The sequence below is a fragment of the Arachis ipaensis genome, chromosome B02, assembly GCF_000816755.2.
Source record: "Arachis ipaensis cultivar K30076 chromosome B02, Araip1.1, whole genome shotgun sequence".
NCBI classification, from domain to species: Eukaryota; Viridiplantae; Streptophyta; class Magnoliopsida; order Fabales; family Fabaceae; genus Arachis; species Arachis ipaensis.
In genome coordinates, this window is record NC_029786.2 from 97935977 (window position 1) to 97941605 (window position 5629).

Genomic DNA, 5629 nt, shown 5'->3' on the forward strand with positions numbered 1-5629 from the left:
AATTAATTAATATCAACATCAAATTAATAATAAAATAATTAGAGAACCGTTTTTAAGATGAGTTATCAATTAGATATCATAACTTTGACAACACTCATGATAAGCTTGTACATCACCGGTTAAGTCAGTTTTGGAATTTCATGATAATGAGGTATCAGCTTAATGGGGTTACATATGGCACCTTAATCAATAGTCTCCTTTAATCGCCTCATCAATGAGAACATACCCTTTCAGCCCTTCTCATATTGAAATTGGTAAGCTTCTTAATTCTCTTATTTGGGAGAAATACTTTCACTGCTATTTCACTTTTTTTTTTTTTTTCACGGTTAGAGTTCAGGTTATTGCTCCTAACTCCATTACTATAAAGCATGTTGATCGATTGTTTCTGTCAAATGGGTCATATGAATTTTTTTTTATTCGACAAGATTTTTGTTAGATTATTTTTTCATTAATTTAATATTGACGATAATTAATTATAGTAGGAGTACATAAGGAGTACTCTATGATCACTTTTTTCTAAAATTTAATCTGTACCACTAAATTTTTCTACAACATCTAGAATCTGAAATGAGTTAAGTTAAAAGTCTCTTTTTCTATATGATTGTGTAATATAATTAAAGATAAATAACGCAAATATAACATCATATACCCAAATTACTTCCATTCTTATTAATTTTGGATCTAATCATAAAAGTTGATTATATTTGCAAACCAATTCACATTATCATTTAGTCCAAACTTAACATTTGATTTACAAAATTATCACATTTAGTCCAATTCAATTCATCTTCATTCAAATCAGTTCAATTCCAAAAATTATTACTTCTAGACATACTCTATCATTTTCTTTTATTTTTTCTTTAATTTTTCATCTAATTTTTTTAGAAGCCTATTAGTTTACTTTCACTATAAAAAAAATACCCATTCAGCCACACTTTTTTTAAACTACATTTGAAAAGCGTAGTCTATTCCTAGAATAGGCTACGCTTTTCTCCGTGTTTCCTTTTTGTAGGGGAATAGGAAACACATTTGTGACATCACTTGAAAAGTGTCTCCTTAAATATTATAAATATCACTTATAAAACATAACCTTAGCTTAAGAACTATGGGTTCACTTTTTCTACCAAAGAGAATGCTTTTAAAAGGTAGCCTATTTGTCATACTTCAGGTGCACTTTAAAAGTGTTGCCTAATGTATCTAAAACCAAATATAAATCAACACTTAGTAAATTTTTATCCCCTTTTTCACCAACACTTAAACGTGACCTGGCTTCCTTTCTCCCTTTTCCCCTTCGCGCGCCATTGAGCTTCACTGAAAATCAGAGAAAGGTCCCCCTCACGCCGTCACTCATCATCTTTTTCCCCTCTTTCCCACGCCGTCACTCATCACCCTCACGCCGTCACCGTCGCCCCTCTTCCCCGCTCCCCACTCCCCACTCCCCACTCACCACTCATGCACACCACTTCGCTACTGGAGAATCGTCGCTCCTCTTCATCCTTCTGCTCTGGCTGTCACTTCGAGCTCACCATCGGGAAGAACCGCGTTCATCCTCTCTTCGCTCATCATCGTCGAGAAGGTATGTATTCACCTTCATTTGGTTCTAAAATTTGAGAGGGTTCCGATTTGATTCACTTTTTGCTTATCAGCTTGCATTGTTTGATTTGATAGGGGTGTTCTCAAGAACAGGGCTATTATAATGGCATGTGTGTGCAACAGTGCTACTCTATGAATTTGCTTCAGCTTACATTTTTCTTCAATTTTGGTTCTTACAATTTTGTGCGTGCGTGTGTGTTCAGCTGCTTGAAAATGAAATCATTAGTTGGTGTTTATTCAGTTCTGTTTTCTGAATAAGCTTTTGAATTCCATTATATTGTTTATTTGATGTTGTCGTGAATTGTGATAAGACAACTGGAAAAGCATACACAAAATTGTACTGATATTGGGTGTGTTGTAGTGTTGAGCTGAGAATCTTGATGCGTATTAGAAAATAGTATTATGACACTGACTTCAAGTAGCTAAAGAAAGTGTCTAGTTCCCGTTGTTGGGTGATTTGTTATGATAACTCTGGATTTGTTTGAAGAAAAACTTTGGATGATTTGTTCTTAAATTGGCTTATGACCAGTTAACAGCTTCTGTAACTAATCTTTTTATGCATGCTCATTGACATATTGGAGATGCATATCTATGTAAGACACTTTTATGGCAAACCTTATGCATTTTTATTCATGTTCTTAATAAAATAAACTAAATATTTTGGTATAATAGCTCTAGTTGCTAGGCTGAGTATCCTATAAAGTATAAACTAGACTTGAAGATTATATAGTTGCAATAATGGAATCAGTCTTGCTGAATTTGACATCTTAATAGTCATGTTCATGGAATGAAATTATATCTAAAGTTGAAACATAATAATTATATTGCAACAATGTAATGAATTGTGTTCTTTTTAACTCTCTTTTTATATATTTAATATAATTAGTGTCATTTCAAGTGATGAAGACACAAATTAAAAACATATATTCCATAGTGATATGATATATTTTGCTCGCTATGATTTGTATATGATTTTCAAATTGAGGTTGTGATACAAATTTAATTAGTTTTTATTTGTTTCCATTGAGCAAAACATACTGTGATCACATGCATCTATTTTCCATAACCTCCGCCCCGGATGATAATTACCTAAGCGTTCATATTAAGATACTTGGTGATTGGACTAGAAATCTAAAAGCCAAATTCGTTAAGGTGAATTAATCTTTATTTGTTTATTTATGTTCCTATCAAAATATTGGTTTCTCCTATGGTAAGTAACTAAGTATATTGCTTTGCTGAATTCTATTAGGCGTGCCACCCACCCCTCAATGGCCAGAGTGGACTTCTAAGAGCTGACTGCATCAAAGAAGACAGCCAATCGAGGTGAGCCCAAATCGAAGTGGGGAAATTATAATACCAAGCGATTAATATTTTACAAAACCACGTTATTAAAGCTAGCTATTCTGGACCTATTTAGGTGTTTATGCATTTTATCTATCTATTAATTAGTAAGAAAAGTGACAAAAAATGGTGATTTATCAATTCTGAGTACTTTGGACTGATTTAATCTTTCCAACAAGTTACAATAGGTAAAAGAAAGTTAGAATGTAAGGTTAGAGTGAGTGAAAAGCTATGAATCAATTTTTGACCTCTCAAAACCCGAGGTTACATGTTGCAGAATTATGCAGTTTTGGGCAGCAATTTGTGAACAAAATTGGGAGTAATCTAGCCACTCAAAATGAGTGAAATTATTTTTTTATGAAACCTTAAGATGTCTAGATTATTCTCCTAAAATTTCAAAATTTTTTGATGTGTGGTTTGGGAGATATGATTTTTAGAAAATGGTCATTTTCTGCAGAAACAATGCTGTACAAATTCTGGAACAGCAACTTCGAAATCACATATCTCAATACTCTGAAACTCTTTGGAGGTGAAACTAAAAAGGAATGAAATATTAGGATGTCTAGCATTTTATATCTAAATATCAGGACAATTCGAATTTTATAGAGAAAGTTGTGTCTTCTGGAAGCAGGGCTGTTCACTGTTGCGACAGCACCCTTTCCTTAAAACAAAACCATATTTCGAGAGGCATAACTTTTTCTAGAGAAGTGAAAATGCTTTGGGACTTGAACTGGGTGAAAGATGGGTAAGTCTGGTTCAACCACACCAAACTTTAGGAGAATCCAACCAAAGATGGATTTTATATGATTTTTCTAAATTGGTTACTGCTTGCTGTTTTTCTGAAGTGTACTAAATCAGTAGCCGATTTTTAAAAAATCATATAAAATTAAATTCTTAGAACGCAGTTGCAAAACCAAAACCAAAGTACACTTCAGAATTCCTATTTAAAATAAATAATAATATATTAAGATTTCTTTTGCCCTTTTTTTATATATATATAATATATTAGGTATATGTATAATATGTTATACCTCTTATATTTGCATATGGTTAAGTTAATTGCTATGGCTGAAAATCATATGTTGTTGGTTTTATTGACACTTTAACACTTGAAGTTGTATTGTTATGACTGAAAATTGTTTGTGCAATTCTGGTTGTTGTAATTCTAGTTTTGTGCACTTCTGTTTGCTAGAATTCCTATTTTTTTGCACTTTTGAATTTGTGCCTGGATTTGTGCATCTGTTTATCTTTGTCTATTGCCCGTTTATCTTTGTCTACATTTGTTTTGGATTTTTTCTTGTTCTCTTTTGTTGTTTTCTGCATCATTCGTAGCTTCAGTTTGACTCTTTTATTTGATTTGGGCTTGGAACTGTACTGTATTTCTCCTGCTGCAATTTATTTTCTTTTCTATTTTTGTTGGGAGCCTCTTCTTCTAGTGGTACCTGGATTATTCTATTTTTGTATCTTCAGGTTCGCTAGCTTCTCCAATAGTGCTAACTTTATTTTTTAAGTTGACATAGTTTTGATAATTTATACAACTATTTTCAGTTTGCTTTCTAATTATTTTCAGTTTGATTTTTTTATTTTTATAATTGTAAATGTCATTATAAATATTTTTCTAATTACTTTTCTATGTAATTATGCAGGATAATATTGAGGATGATAATGAAGATTAAGCTGTTTATCATTGTGGTTTATGGGTTAAGATGGAGTAATGTTGAGAATGGATACATGTATGGGTAGACTAATTACTTTTATTAGAAGATACTTATATAGAATATAATATTTTAGTTTTTCGTAGAGTATTAGTAGTAAATTCTAAGTGGTCTCATGCCTATTTTGATATGGCTATGTTTAATTTAGTGTGAGATGTATGAATATTAGTACTTTTGGATCATTATAAATATATTTTATTTACAGATAATTTTTATTATTTAAAGAAATTATTTAGTATAATTATGTATTTATTTTTATTTTATAATATTTAACTCATTTAATTAAAAATACAAAATTATTATACATGTAATCATATTACTAAATATCATGTTCTATTAAATAGCATGTATATATATACAGAAAATAAAAAAAAATAAGGGACCTAAGGCTACACTTTTATACAGTAGCTATAGTATACAAAAAAAAAATAAGAGACCTAAGGCTACACTTATAAAGAGTAGTCATAGTATACAACGTAGCTACGCTTTACAGGTGATGCAGTAGCACTGAAAAGCGTAGCCTTTGGTCCTGTACAGCATCACTTAAAAAGCGCACCCTATTTCCAAATGCCAAAAGCATAGCCCTTGGTGCAGAAAAGCGTAACCTTTGAGAATAGGCAACGGCAGAATAGGCACCCCCCACTAAAGCATCTCCGTAGCCCGAAAAGCGTAGCCTTAGCCTAAGACATCTTTTTTTTTTTTAATTTTTGGCTACACTTATCAAGTGTACCTGAATGGGTTTTTTTCTTGTAGTGAGTTGAGGCTCCAACTAAAAGTTATTTGCACCAATGGCAGGTATAGAGATGCTTCTTCCATAGAAGTCAGAAGTGGGTGCAGTGAAGTCACCAAGAACCTTCCTTGCGTCTCCTCCATCGTTAGGATTGGCTGTCATGTCTATATTTTTAGCTTCTTGTTCGAAAAGATCTGTGAGGTTTTCTCCGGAATGCTATGCTTTAGCTTGTTGTAAGCGTTTCCTTAGA

The 5629-nt window shown here is 32.2% G+C and overlaps 1 long non-coding RNA gene across 1 annotated transcript; it reads left to right on the plus strand.

Annotated features, from left to right (window-relative positions):
- Positions 2623-2982, plus strand: LOC110268067. The gene is made up of 2 exons (XR_002356114.1): positions 2623-2745; positions 2843-2982. It is a non-coding gene; the product is annotated as an uncharacterized LOC110268067 (long non-coding RNA).